Raw genomic sequence first — 15,151 nt, 5'->3', positions numbered from 1 at the left:
GCTGACCTGATTTGAATACGAGCTGGGCCGATTTCATTTAAAATATTGATTGCATTGGATTGGTTATGCTTTTGCTTTATTCCTGGAGCAGCCACGGTCCTCCCTTCCATCTGTGTGCTGAGGTGCAGCCTTGTCCCTGTTCCCATCACACAGGGATGCAGTGCTGACCTGACCTTGGCAGTTCAAACTCTCCTGGTGCTTTTCCATGGCATTCCTCACTTCTTTGTGGTGGTGGCCAGCTCTGGTGTGTGGGTGGAAGCTGTGGAGAGGATGGTGGTCAGGGCTCCAGGACACAGCTGGTCCCATCCTGGGCTGCGGTGCCAGCACCACTTGTGAGGTCTGGGAGAGCTGTGCTTTTCCCAGGGAACTGTTCTGCTGGATCCTGGTAACCAGGGGAGCTGTGCTTTATCCAGGGAACTGCTCTACTGGATCCTGGTAACCAGGGGAGCTGTGCTTTATCCAGGGAACTGCTCTACTGGATCCTGGTAACCAGGGGAGCTGTGCTTTATCCAGGGAACTGCTCTACTGGATCCTGGTAACGAGGGGAGCTGTGCTTTCCCCAAGGAAAAAGGGAGCTGTGCTTTCCCAAGGGAACTGCTCTGCTGGATCCTGGCAATGAGGGGAGCTGTGCTTTCCACAGGGATCTGCTCTGTTGGATCCTGGTAACAAGGGGAGCTGTGCTTTATCCAGGGAACTGCTCTGCTGGATCCTGGTAACAAGGGCAGCTGTGCTTTATCCAAGGAAAAGGGGAGCTGTGCCTTCCCCAAGGAAAAGGGGAGCTGTGCCTTCCTCAAGGAAAAGGGGAGCTGTGCTTTCCCCAAGGAAAAGGGGAGCTGTGCTTTCCCCAAGGAAAAAGGGGAGCTGTGCTTTCCCCAAGGAAAAAGGGGAGCTGTGCTTTCCCCAAGGAAAAAGGGGAGCTGTGCTTTCCCCAAGGAAAAAGGGGAGCTGTGCTTTCCCCAAGGAAAAAGGGGAGCTGTGCTTTCCCCAAGGAAAAAGGGGAGCTGTGCTTTCCCCAAGGAAAAGGGGAGCTGTGCTTTCCCCAAGGAAAAGGGGAGCTGTGCTTTCTCCAGGTCCGTGGCAGCTCCAGGGGGAGATCAAAGCACAGCTGGCCCTGGAGCAGGGAGAGCATCCGACCACAAGGAATTGTTCCTGCTTGAAATGCCAAGTGCAGTGAATGGCATTTGAAACAAATGCTGGGATGGGTCTGCTCCAATGAGCTCCTGGTAGGGCTTGGAGAACGTGCCCTCTGCATTCAGAGCTGTCGATCCAGCGTCGGGTTTGAAATCCCTCAAAAGAAAGCACTTTTCTGGTTGGGTTGGGGTTTTTTTATGTTTTCTTTGCACTCTTCTTTGGCAGCACTTTGAAAGCCCTAAGGTTTTGGTTTTGCCTTGAAAGTGAAACACGGCTCAGGATTTCCCCCAGGACAGGAAGCTTTTAGAGCCTGCAAAGCCAGGACAGAGCTTTCTCCTCTGCAGGGCTGCCCTCGCCCAGGATGGGTGGGGAGAGGGTGTGTGGGAGAAGGGAGAAGCAGGAGGGGCTGGAGAGCTGCCAGGCCTTTAACAGGGCTGGGTAGTAAACAGTCGTTAGGTGGAAAATGATCAGGATTAGCCCTTTCTAAATGGCTCCAGGACTGTTACGTTTTGGGGGGGTTGGTTTGGGTTTTTTTAGTGTAAATCTGCAGGTTTAAATCTGAAATGTGTGAGAACCTGGAAAAGCTAAATCAGGTTCTGCCGTTTGTCCCCATGGCTGGATCACCCTGTTGTGTTCTTTAATTGTTATTGGATTAAAGAATCATTGCAGATATATGAAATAAGGGAATGTTGACATAAGGAACAATTTGTTCAGGCAGTGATGGCAAGTGAAGGATGTCTCTCTCTTCCTGTGTGGGAATTGCTTCATCCATTTCCATAGCCCAAGACAATTCTTAGAGTCTTCTTAGTCTTCTGAAATTCAGGGAGAAGGTGGAGGTTTTCCATAGGAGACCCCGAGGGCAGGGATGTGATGCAGAAGGCAGAGCTCCAGTGGGCTGGACATGATGAGCCACAGTCTGTGCTGCAGCACTTCTGTCCTTGGAGGCACCTGGGCACATCCAGGTCTGGTGACAAAGGCAAAGCAAACCCCAACAAAATTAATCCACCCCACCCCATAAGCTGGATTTAGTTCTACTTTCATGCTTCAGGTTGAAATTTAGGGCAGATTTGGGTGGCCTGTGCAAATTCTGAGGGAAACAACAGCATTTCTGAGCCCCTTTTTATGCACTTGAAAGAACCACAACCAAAAGGGCTGAGGGTTTCACTCCATCCACTGGGAACAGCAGAAAACAGCTCAGAAGCTGCTCAAGGGGTGCCATCAGTGCAGTGGAAGTGTTTCCTCCCTGAAAGCACAGCTGTGACTGGTAAAGTGCATTTCAGACTGCAGGAAAAACTTAATCTCCAGAGACTTTTGCCACCCAAATGGACCAGATTGACTCTTTCAGTTGGGAACTGGGTGTCTGAAGCTGTAATGAGGTCTGACCTTCCCAGGAGCTGAGTTGTGCCAGCAGGGCTGGGGAGGAGGGAATGAGGAGGAGCTCAGCAGCAGCTCTGGGGAAGGACAAGGGCAATGCCAGGACTCCTGGCCAGGTGGGGGTGTGTTTGGGGGCACAGGGAGGGAGCCTGTGTGCTCCTGGCACAAGCATCACTGTGTTGGTTTGCAGAAATACAACACTTTCTGGTGTTTTATGCCTTGGGAAAACAACCAAGTGGAATGTACCTCCTTTTGCCATTTGTGCTGGTGAAAAGAAGTTGCTCATGATGCAATTTGAGGTGGCAAAACCATTAGAGGTCACTCATGAAAAATGCCAGTGACTTCCTTGGGTTTGTACTTTGCTAAGGGTTGCTGTCAGCCCCAGAACTCTGCACCTTCCAAATATTTTTTAGAATTAATTTAATGAAGCAAATTGGCTGGGACTGGGTTGCTTTTACAGGCAACTTGACCTGAGTGTTGGCCTCAACAAACTTTGGGCTCTGGGTACCAGGAGCAGCAGTCCCCAAAAATGATGAGCAGATATTGGTTGCCACATAATGGAAAAAAGGTGAAAATTATGAGGTATTTGGAATACTGAGAGGTGTAATCATGAATTCTGACTGTTGGGGATTTGGCATGATGTGTCAAGTTTAGGTTTTGGGCCATGAAGTAAGAAAGAAATGGTCTGATTGCGTTTGAAAGTTGCCAGATAATGAAAACAGCTGCCAAGATCTTATTTAAATATGAAATGAATATCGAGTGGCATTTATGGAACTCTGAAGGGAGATTGTTCTGACAGGAGACAAGTGGAGATCAAAAGTTATTGGTTTTTGAAGGAGGAATTCTAGAATATTCTTCCAGGATAGCACACATAGTTATCTTATTAAAAACTCCAAAAGCAAACAGGTGATAGAAACAATCTGTAAGATCCTGTCCAGTGGGGAGAGCTCCATAAATCTTCAACATCTGCACTCAATTATCCAGCTTCTCCAGACTTTTTTTTTTCCTGTAGTGCACATTTCTCACTATGAACTAATAGTACATAATAATAAAATCTTGGGTGTCTGCCAGCACAAACAGGGCTCTGGCTGACTTTTCCAGTGTTTGTGGAAGTAGGAAAGCAATGCAGCTGTTGGGTTGGGTCTGTGCCAGCTGAGGATCCATTTCCCAGGCAAAAAACTCCAATCAGAAAGAACTAATAATCAGATATTTCCCCTGCCATTGCTTTGTGCAGGTTTTCCCTCAGTGCCGTGAGGTTTGTGGGCAGGTTCTGGGCTTCTCACCTGGAGCACCCACAGTCCTGCTGTGTTTGCTCCTGACTCTCCCAGTGCTGGGTGAGGTGGGTCGGAGGTCCTGGTGTGGAAATACTTTGTGCTGTTCCCCGTGAGCTCCGCACGAAGGGCCCTGGAGGTTTGGGGCCAAACTGCTGTTCTTGTGTTCCTGTTCCCCTTTCCCTCCCCAGGGTGCTCCCTGCAAGCCCAGCCCTGCTCACGTGGGGCCAGGAGCTGCTCAGAGCCAAGTGCCAACAACAATAGCGGGATATTGGAAGGAGACAGAGTCCCTGGAGTGTTTATTTGCCTGTTCCACTTGGAGACTCCAGAGCTGTGAGCAGGGCCCAGGCCTTGTGCCCCGGCCATGCTCGGGGACAGCCACATGTGGCCCCGGGAGCAGAGGGGCCTTCCCCTGGCCCTGCCTCCTGGGAACTCCCTGGCCTGGCAGTGCAGCCAAGGGGCACCTCGAGGGGGAGCTGGGCAGGGCTGGGCAGGGGTTTGTGCTGGCTGGCCCTGGATGGAGGAGCTGGACTGGCTTGGAGAAGCATCTTGGGGGTGATGTGCAGCACAGCACTCCAAGGGTGAGCCATCTGACCTGGAAAATCTGGAAAGTGTCATCACTGTATCCTATATTAAATGATAAATATCTATATAAAACGATAAATACCTCTGTCTCACATGAGGCAGCACACAAGGATGTGCACTAAAATATTTATATAAAAAAAAAACCTCAACCAGAGTTGAAACATCAAAGAACCGAAATACTGACCTGAGTTATTTCAGATGTAGCTTTTCTGGGCTTTGGCTTCCCTTCTCTCATCTTATTTCCCAGGGTTTTAAATTCTGGCCTGTGTGCTTTTTCCTCCCGGGATGCATCTCAAATTGTTTGGTCACAAATGTCCTGAATAACAAATTGACTTAATTTAGATGGCATTAAGGCTTTTTAACCCATCCCCAGGGCAGGGATGCACTGAGGGCCTGCAGGCACGCCTTTAAATGGAGGCAATTATGATATATATTTCTTTTCCTTGCCTGGCTATTCTATCTATGTGTCAGATGAAAGTTGAGGGGGAAAGGTTTCTCTTAGTCTTGTTGGGAGTGGGCCAAAAAAAATGTCAAGAATGTAGAAAGGAATTAACAGCTGGTGTGCATTTAAAACTGCCATATGGGCAAAGCAGGGACTGCTCCGTTTTACCTGTTGTCTTCCTCTGGGCAGTACCCACTGACCCACGGGAGGTTTGGTGCAGAAGTGAGGAGACAGTTTGGATGTGCAGCTCTGGATTACCCTGCCAAGAAACTAATGAGTGGATGATGTGTTTTGTTTCCCCTGGGGAGGATGAGACACATTTCCTCCTCTTTGGGAGCCAGCGGCTCAAGCTGCGCTTGGTTACTCCAACCAGAAATCTCATTGGCTCCACAGAATTGTGCCATACACTGTCTGGCTTGGGGGAATCTACCTGTGTGACTGCTGACATTCCCTCCTTTCCTGGGGAAGGTCCTTCTCCAAGCAGCTTTGGCCACGTTTTGGTGAAGCACAGTCAGGGATGTGCATGTGCAGCACCTGCTGCACTTTGGGCTGATTGGCAGAACCATTTTCAACATCCCTGTTTTCAGGTGGGTATTTCATATCAAACTGCTCTGTTTCTCAGTTCACTTTCCAGTCAGCTGGCATTCCCTCCCCAACAGTGAAGTACTGGCCTCACATCATCTCACCAAAACCAAAATTTGTCATTCTGGGTTTAATTTCCTTAAAGGGAGAACAATTAGAACCCGTGTGGTACCTGTGACACACCCCAGTGCTGTGCTGCATTTGGCCATGGAGAGGCAAAGCTTTGCAAGATCCTGGCTGTGGCTGTGGCTTGGATTCCAACATCTGAAGGGAGTGTTTGTTCTGGAACAATCGCCTCCAAAACCAAATCAGAGTCCTTTATTGGGCCAGATCTTTGTCCAGACCTCCTGGGCTGCTCTCTGGCTACAGCAGGGCTGGCTCAGCGAGGGGAGGGCTCGGGAGCCTCTGGTGCCCAGAGCCAGTACGTGTGTGGGAGCAGGTGGGTCATCTGGGCAGTGCTGGGGAGTAACTGTCTTGTGTCTCGTTCAGTGACAGTCCCTGGTGCTGGACTTGGGGCTGCTCCTCCGTGGGTTGTGCTGGAGCTCCGTGTGCTGCTGCCCCAACCAGGTGTTGCTTCAGCTCCGTGCCCGCAGTTTCCTCATGGAGCGTCTGTGCAAACCCTGCCCGCCCTCGGCCTCTGGGGCTCGGGGCCTGTTTGTTTGCCAATTCCAAACCTGCCCACTGCGGAGCAGGTTCTTTCATCCGGGCTGGCCCTGTCAATGCTCCCACGGCTGCCTGGCTGTGAAATACCGCTCATAAACAGTCCCGAACAAAAGCCTCCGCAACAAAACATCCTTTTCTCCTCGGGCGTCTCCCTGGGTGCGGTTTCCCACTGCTGCTCTGCAGTTCGGGGCAGAGCCAGAACAGCTCTGGCTCATTCTTCCTCCCTGAAAGTTGTCATCAATCAGGAGCCTCCCCCGAGCAGCAGCGCCGAGCAGGGAGGAGGCTCCTGCACTCAGCCTGGCCTGAATTTCTCCTCCGCTGAGTGATGGAGCCTTTCCCTGCCCTTACATAAAAGCCTCCGGCCCGGAGGAGTCTTGTCGAGGTGTAAATCAGCGGAGCTTGACATTACTGCCTGTTTTCGTGCCCCCTCCCTGCGGACCACGCCAGGATTGCCGAGCTGGGAGTGCGCTCATCCTCCCACGGCTGCGAAGCGTTCCGGCCGTGCCGGAGCTCGGCACTGCGGCAGGAACGGGGTGGGCGGCAGGAGAGAGATGGGCAACAGAGCAGGGTGGGTGGCAGGAGGCCGGGTGGGCAGCAGGAGCGGGGTGGGCATCAGGAACCGGGTGGGCGGCAGAGCGGGGTGGGCAGCAGGGCCGGGTGGGCAGCAGAGCCGGGTGGGCAGCAGGCTCCTCCCACGGGGAGGACACAGTAATGCGGGCCAGGGAACACGGGCACAGCTCCTGCCGCTCCCACACAGCCACACGCTCAGTGTCTGTGGGTTGGGCTGGGGCCTCGAGGAAGGGCGCAAGCGGGAAGTGGAGAGGGGGCATAGAAGGGCAATAGACGGCAGGTGGTGAGTTTGCAGCCTGTGTGCTTGGTAGCCTCCTCCTCCCTAAGGAGGTCAGAGCTATCGCATCTCCTCTGGAGAGAGGAATGTGCTCCTCGGGATGGGAGTGTGGCAGTGCCTGGAGTCAGCTCAGTGTGAGCACAGGGCATGGGCGGGGTGATGGTGCTCTCCTTGTGCATGTAATTCTGGGTGAGACCCTTCCATTCAGTGAGGAGTGGGGCAGGATACTCCTGCTGTGGCTGCGTGGCTGAGGCAGCCCCGTGGCACAGAGAGAGCTCTGGGTCCTCTCCCTCCCCGGGAACAGGGGCCGTGGTGAGGCAGCCCCGTGGCACAGAGTTCTGGGCCCTCTCCCTCTCTGGGAACATGGCCATGGCTCTCCGCACCCCAGTGGGTGGATGCAGCAGAAACACACCCGTGTCCGTGGGCCACGTGGGCACAGAAGTGGGCACAGCACTCACTGTGGGCACGGAGTGGGCACAGCACTCACCGTGGGCACAGAGGCAGGCACAGCACTCACTGTGGGCACAGCACTCACCATGGGCACAGAGGTGGGCACAGCACTCACCGTGGGCACAGCACTCACCATGGGCACAGAGGTGGGCACAGCACTCACTGTGGGCACAGCACTCACCATGGGCACAGAGGTGGGCACAGCACTCACTGTGGGCACCGAGGCAGACACAGCACTCACCACACAGCCAAGTGACTCCTGAGTGGTACCTTCCTCCTGGGCCGTGTCTCACTGCAGGTTGCTGCTGTTTCCATGATGCCCTTCAGGAGGAACCACCTGGCAGTGCCAGTTTGCTGGAGCACTGTCCAAATAAACAGTGATGTCACTGAGGGCACTCAGGATGTCTGGGGCTGCCTGCCAGGCCTGGATCAGGATGTGAGGCTTTTTCTGCACAGACAGCAGTGCCTCCATCCAGAGGGGCACCAGCCTGTGACAGAGCCCAGGCTGCAGGAGTGGCTGTGCCCAGCCCTTCCCCAGGCACAGCAGGTTCACAGAGCTCTGTTTCTCCTAAGCTGGGTCACGGGAGAGTAGAGAGCAGAACATGGGGAAGCTCCTTTCCAAGGGTACCTGGTTTTGATGGGAACTCTGTGTGAGCACTTGAAAAATACTAAAAAAGACTCTGTTTTGTTCCACTGTAGAAAAACGTAAATAGCACTGTAGACAGTTGCCCTGTATTTTCACATTCTTTTGGTGAAGGTCAGCCCACAGATAGCTTCTAGAACATGGTGATACTAAAGATTGTCCTTTAAATGCCCTGCGAGTTGAGAAGGAATTTTTTTGGTAGTTTCTTTGGAAGCCTGTTGATGAGTAGTGAAATACATCAGCCATTCCACAGTCAAAAGGTTCTCTCCAAGTGTTTATTAGTGGCCTGCTGACAGTGGTACCCTCAGAGAAAGGGCTGGCCTGCCAGCTGCTGGGTGCAGGTGCAGGTGATCAGAGGGATCAGAGCACACAGGTGCTCAGGCCAGAGGAGTTGTCCTGTAAAGCCCTTACAACATTCAGGGTCCTATTCCAGTCCCCCCCAGGACACCAGCCCTGGGTTTGCTGCTCATTTCTCCCTTTTAACAGTGACCAGCTGTGTTTGCTTTTGGATGGCCGAGCACCAGGACAAGGCTGCAAAGCCTGGACAGCAGATTGGGGGATTTATTGTAAACTCCTGAACTGGCACTTGAATTGTCCTCCATGGGAGCAACCTCACTGGGCCTAAACTCTGGAAAAGGCACCTTTTCGATGGGTTACCCTACCCAGAAATGCAGCTCTTCCTGAAAATGGGTGGGAGATCTAATAACTGGGATGTGGAACTGAGAAGTGATGTGGGAATGGAGATGGGCAGAGGAACTGCAGAGCAGGGCTGAGCTGGTGCCCCAGGTGTTTCCCAGCCAAGCCACTTGCATGGCAGGACACTCCCAGACATCCTAATAATTCCAGAGACTGTCTTTCACTGACATAGGAAAGAGAGTGAGGGTGATGAAAGTGTTTTTCAAAAGTGATTGACCAAGAGCTGCCCAGATTGAAATCTGTGGCAGTTTCTTTGTTGACTCAGAAGCAGAAGGCAGGATGGCAGCTTTAGAAAATGCCCAGCTGATGTTTCACCAGATTTTTTGGGTGGGGTGCTGAGTTACTACATCTCTTGGCCATGCTGGGCCCAAAGGTGCTCTGACTTGGAGTGGAGCCATGTTTAATGCATGGCTCTCACTGAGCAGCCACGGACTACCCTGTGCCTGGAGTGCTGGAGCTGAACTGTGCTCTTACAGAACTGGCCTTGCCCAGCAGTGATGGCTGAAGGAGAGCCATGAACACACGAGGAGAGAGGTTGAGAGCTCTGTTTTGCTTACAAACTGAATCAGGAGGTTGCATTCCTGGGTCTGGGCTGGCACTGGCAGCGTATGGGGTTTCTCTCCCACAGCACAGCCCTCCTGGGTGTCCGTGTTCCTCAGTACAGGCTCTGCAGGATCCCAGCACTTCCTCTCTCAGCAGGGCTGGAGGAATGAGCTGAGGTCTGAGGGCAGAGCCCTCCCCTCAGCAGCTTGGCAAAATGTGGTTTACATTCTTCCAGGGATGAGGGGAAAGGAAGGGAAGGCCCACAAGGGATCTGGTGCTCACTCCACTCTGAAGTGTGTGTGGTAAGTTCAGCTCTGCCTCATCTTTGTGCTTCTCTTTATAAACTTCTTTCCCAAACCTGCCATTTTCTACCTAAAACATCTGAGATTTTTTCTGGTTTAGTCTTTTCACAGTTTGTGTAGTTGGTGGAGGAGCTTGGGCTTCTCTAGAGGATGGTTCAGAGGCCGTATCTATTCTGGGATGAAATTCATCTGAAGCCTCCCCTGCCCCCTCTGTGTTTTCAGGAGGCTCTTCAAATGATGTTAGCACATTTTGGGTTGCATCCTCAGCTGGGTGGAGCTACCCCAGATTACAGAGGACAAATTAGGACGCTACATATTAATTAAATTATTCTAAAGCCTTCAGGAAAAATTGGAATCCAGATTTGCTGGGTAATGGATGGGAAACTGGGTGAAACTTTGGCACCGAATGTGCAGAGCATCAGTTTAGGAGGTTTTATTGGTCTGTGCTGGAACTGAATGGTTTGAAATAGAGATTCATGTTTGCTACATAACCCATTGCAGTTATTTTGAGTTGCTCTGTGCCCTGCTGTGCTTGGCTGGTGGAACCTTGTCCTGTGCAGGGTGCTGGGTGTGCCCAGCCACCTGCTGGCAGCACTGGGGGTGCCACGGGGCTGTTCCTGCCCCCCAGGGAGCAGCACAAACACTCCCTCAGGTTGTCTCCGTGCTCACTGAATACAAAGCCACCTCCCAGCTGGAGCCTGATCTCCCAGGGCCCTCAGAGGGAAAACGGGCCCGTGAACCCCTCCCAGCTGCCTGGGCACTGGTTTCCAGTGAGGGGCTGGCTGAGCTTGGGAAGGACAGGCTGAGTGATTTTAATGACCTTTGCAGGCATTTCCAGCCTGTGTTGGGAATAAAGAGGCTTCAGTCTTGCCTTGTTTGTGCATTCCTGAAGTGCCCTACAGGCTGATTGTGGCATTTGAGTTCCTGGTAGCACAGCCTGTGCCCCCCTGGCCCTGACCTTTCAGGGAACTCTGGGCTCTCCATCCCCGATCCTGGACAGCCAGGGGAGGCAGCACCACAAAGCACAGTCAGCTTGGGAAGCAGAGACAAAACCAGGGAGCACTCTGGGGCTGGAAAATGCAGGAACAGTGTGGTTCTGTTTGTCAAAGGGAATATGGGACTGGGAGCCTGGCCCTGCATGAGAGAGAGGCAATACTGGAGGTCAAGGGAGTTACGGCCCTGCTGAGTTACTGCCTTTATTATTGTGGGATTGGTTCAGCAGCTGAAACAACAAGCCAGAATGTGAGGGAGTGTTCTCCTCAGTGCCCTGTCAGGACAGGGGAGCTCCTGTCCCTCAAGTTCTGTGCTGCAGTGCAGGGAGAGAGGCTGGAAAACACCTCCTTGGGTTCCCAGTTAAGAAATGTCCAGAACTGGGACAGGCATTTTCCAGTCTTTCCAAGCTTTATGCTCAGAAGTTCAATTTTTCAATCCAAGGGTTCTGTATAACTCTTGAGTTTCTAACTAGTATTTTGTAAAAACTTCAGGATTTGACTTGTGGGGGTGTTTGATGTGTCTCTCCTCAAGCCTCCCCAGAGGTGTCCCTATTGACCTGTGATGGGGCCAGTTTCTTCTCTGGAAACCTAAGGTGAGAATCTCACCCTGATGGGGCAACAAAATGTGGCTGGAGGCTGGGAGTTCAGAAGAACTTCCATTCTCCAGCTTAAATATCAGTTTAAAAATTATTAAGTGTCTGTTGTGCTGCTGTTATAGGAGGGAGATGAATGTTGCTCAGAATAGTTTGGTTATATTTTAACTAGGTTTTCCCTTTTTTGATAATATCACTGCTCTAAAGTGAATTTGTTGGACTGATGAGATGGTCTGAGCCATCAGTGGGAGAGAAATATAGTCTGGGATGGAAAGTATCCTGCAAAGAAAGAGTGATGGAGTTGGTTTCTGTGCTCATCCGGCCCTGGTTTCAGAGGGATAAGTGTGTAATTGTGGTTTCTTTGAGGTACAGATCTGATCTGTAGGTGCTTTGTCACAGTGGTTGTGCTCTGGTAAGCTGGAGGTGATGGAGGTGTCCCCTTCTCAGTCCTGTCACACATCCAGGGAGAGTTAAATACACAGTTGATCTCTAATAGTTGGGTTGTGTGTCTGCCTACACAAGCAATGAGACCATTGGGGCATTGCTGTTCAAAATGTATTTCCTTCAATCAAAACACCACGAAAACCTCTTGACAGTCCTTAGTAAGAGTAACATGAATCTTAAGTACAGCTTAGTGTGTTTCTTGGAAGAATAGTAACTCTTGAAAAAACAGTGTTTACTTCAAAGATAACTGTAACTATTAGAAAGTAATTCCAGATGTGTGGTTATGGCAGAACTTCAGGGATTACAGTCTCAGCCTGTTTAGTGAATTACATGATTGCATTTAAGAGTAGCCAATGAATTTTTTTAAAATTAATTCATTCTTCAGATGGGCTGAATAAAATTGTTTGTTTTCTATTATCTGAGAAACAAACAGAGCGGAATCTGGTTTATTTATGAAAATAAATACAAAAGGTCTGACCCCTGGATATGGCCTTTGAAAACTGTCTGAGAAAATGCTCTTCCTGGTAACTGATTTTTTTCTTCAAGCCATTTCTTCTTTTTGAAGAGAATGCCAACCCCCCCGCCCTCCAGTTATGCAATAGGTTTTAAAGAATGCTTTGAAATGAAATGGTTTGGGCTCTTTTGTCTCCTGAGGTCGTCTGGTGTTGGATCCATGGCAGAGGGCAGCAGTGTTGTATTTTATATTTTATCAGTGAGGAAGCTGGGGAAGGTGTGGATCTTTCTCTGCCCATGGTGGTGGGCTGTGCCGTGGACTCAGGGCCTCAAGCAGATCCACCCAATTTATTAATCCACCCCTGTGCCTCCTCATCCCTGGAATTGCCTCTAATATCTGTAAACCCAGGGGCACCCAGCACTGGCAGGTGCGTTGAGGAGGGCCTGGACCAGCTGAGAACCCCCAGTGCCTGTTTTGTCTTGTTTTAAGCCCTGTGTAACATCCTACAGACCATCTGATTTGTGAATGGTATTGAAACTGGGACCTGCTACTTCTGAACTGCCCTGACCCCAGTGTGCCTGTGGCTCTCAAACCCTGAGCGTGGGTTGGCTTGGAGGATGCTGCTCAGGATGCTGACAGCTGGAACTGGTGTTGCCTTTGGCTTTCCATGGAAAACACTGTTCCTCTCTCAGATGGACGTTTCAGCTTAAAGCCAGGCTGGGGGGTTGAAGTGACAAAGGCTTCTCTTTGTCCCTGCTCTGTGTTCTTGGTGGTCTCTGGGGGTGCTGGCGGGTGCTTTGTGCAGAGCACTGCAGGTGGCAGGGTTAAAATAAGGCTGTAAATACATGTGTGTGACATGTGTGTGTGTGTTATACACACACAGGGATTTCACCATGTGTCTGATACATGTGTGTGACATGTGTGTGTGTGTTATACACAGAGGATTTTCAGCATATGTCCAATGTATGTGTGTGACATGTATGTGTGTGTTATACACAGAGGATTTTCAGCATGTGTCTGATACATGTGTGTGACATGTATGTGTGTGTTATACACAGAGGATTTTCAGCATGTGTCTGATACATGTATGTGTGTGTTATACACACAGAGGATTTTCAGCATATGTCCAATGTATGTGTGTGACATGTATGTCTGTGTTACACACAGGGCTTTCAGCACGTGTCCAATATATGTGTATGACATGTTTGTGTGTGTTATGCACACACAGAGGATTTTTAGCATGTGTCCTCCACATGCAGGGCTGATTCCAGTTTCATTCAAGGTCTTTAACAGCAGACTCAGCTACTTTAGGAGCTGCAGAATACTCCCCAGTTAACTCTGGGTGGTTGCTGATGTTTCTTGAGTCACATGAGGACACCCTGAGCGCAGAAACAAGACGTGCTGTTGTGGCCCAGCCCAGCTGCAGGACCTCCACTCCTGGAGTTTCTGCTGAGCTTGTGTTTATCTTCCCTCCCTGTTCCTGGAGGCTCCAGCGGGTTGTGCTGGATCACAGAAAACTGTTTTGCAGCACAGACTGGAGATGCTGCTTGCTGTGGAGATGCACATTTGGGATCAGCATTCCCTGGTGTTGCCTCCCCTTCCCACACAAGGGCTCTGCTGCAAGGTGCTTATTTCCACCCTGCTCCCCTCCCTGCTATTCCTGTGCTGTGGAGCCGCATCCCAGGAAAAGGGAGTGTGATGGCAGGGAAAGAGGCACTGCTTTGATTGGAATCAGAGCAAGGATATACGTTTTCCAGCCCTATAGGTGTGGGATAACAGGCCATTTCATGCTCAATTTAGCTTTATCTGGGATAGATTTTGTTTGTGTGATGCTCAGGAAGGCTGAGAGAAGTGATAAAGCACAAGTTAGAGTTGAATTTATTCTGGATCCAGTTATGTTTATGTCTAACCAGGACAGATATATAAATAAATGAAACCCCACGGCTTGTTCCATCTGTATCAAATTACATGTCAGTGCATCCCGATTTTGGGGTCACTGCTTTTATTTTGACAGCTGGAGCTGCAGCTTTTCCAATGGCACATCTTCTCTTCCTTGGGCACTGGTGAATATAGAAAAGATGGAAACTGATGCTGTGGACCAATCTGTTCCCGCTCGTTGTTTATACCCTGGTTGCTCCATGGATTTAATTGGAATTAACCCCGATTCCTGCCCGTGTTCAGGCATCAGTGGGAGATCCCACTTGAGGATCAGCTGAAATGCTCCCAGTGGGATTTAACCCTTCCCCCGCCTTTGCTGCATCCCTGTGTGTCCCTGCGCTGTCGGGAGGGCCGAGCGCGGTGGTTCATGTCACGACAGGCGCGCGGCGGGCGGGGCCGTGCCGGGCGGCGCTGCGCCGGCAGGGGGCGCCAGCGGGGCGGGCCTGAGGCGGGAGCGGCTGCGGCGGGCGGGGCTGAGGGCGGGGCCGGCCGGGAGAGGCGGGATCGGCCGTGAGGGGCGGCCCCGGCTCCACCGTGAGGGCGAGCTCAGCCGTGAGAGGAGGCCCCAGCTCCACAGTGAGGGCGATCTTGGCCGGGAGAAGCGGCCCCGGCTCCACAGTGAGCGGCGGCCCCGATCGTGAGGGCGAACTCGGCCCTGGAGGAGCGGCCCTAGCTCTGAGCCTGGGTTCGGCCGTGAGGGGCGGCCTCAGCTCCACAGTGAGGGCGATCTTGGCTCTGAGGGCGAGCTCGGCCGGGAGAGGCGGCCCCGGCTCCACAGTGAGGGGCGGGTTCGGCCGTGAGGGGCGGCCTCAGCTCCACAGTCAGGGCAGGCTTGGTCGTGAGGGGTAGCCCCAGCCTTGAGGGGCAGCCCCGGCTCCGGGAGTGAGGGCGGGCTGGCCCCGCCGCGAACCCCGAGTCCGTGCCGGTGGCTGAGGGCGGTTGTGGCCGCAGCAGCCCCCGCGGCCACCCTGAGGGCAGCGCCCACCTCGCCCAGGTAAAGGCTCTCGGGCCTGTGAGGGGCTCGGCCTTGTCCCCGTATTTAACTGTATCGCTGGTGGCTGTTAGTGTTGCAAAGGTGGGCCGTGTGTGTCTGAGCTCCCCGTGCCCCTCAGGGCCGCCCCGGCGCTCTCGGGGCGCTCACCGGTGCCCAGCGCTGTTCCCGCAGGGTTTACATCCCTGTAACACCTCCCTCATAGCTAGT

At 52.1% G+C, this 15,151-nt stretch overlaps 1 protein-coding gene across 4 annotated transcripts in view; it reads left to right on the top strand.

Moving 5' to 3' along the window:
- SPTBN1 (spectrin beta, non-erythrocytic 1) overlaps nucleotides 1-15,151 on the top strand; it is a 117,995-nt gene that overhangs the window by 18,941 nt on the left and 83,903 nt on the right. The window lies entirely within an intron of this gene.

The sequence above is a fragment of the Pithys albifrons genome, chromosome 2, assembly GCF_047495875.1.
Source record: "Pithys albifrons albifrons isolate INPA30051 chromosome 2, PitAlb_v1, whole genome shotgun sequence".
Taxonomy (NCBI): Eukaryota; Metazoa; Chordata; class Aves; order Passeriformes; family Thamnophilidae; genus Pithys; species Pithys albifrons.
Note: the sequence above shows the minus strand (reverse complement) of the source record. Positions and strands in the feature narration are given on the sequence as shown.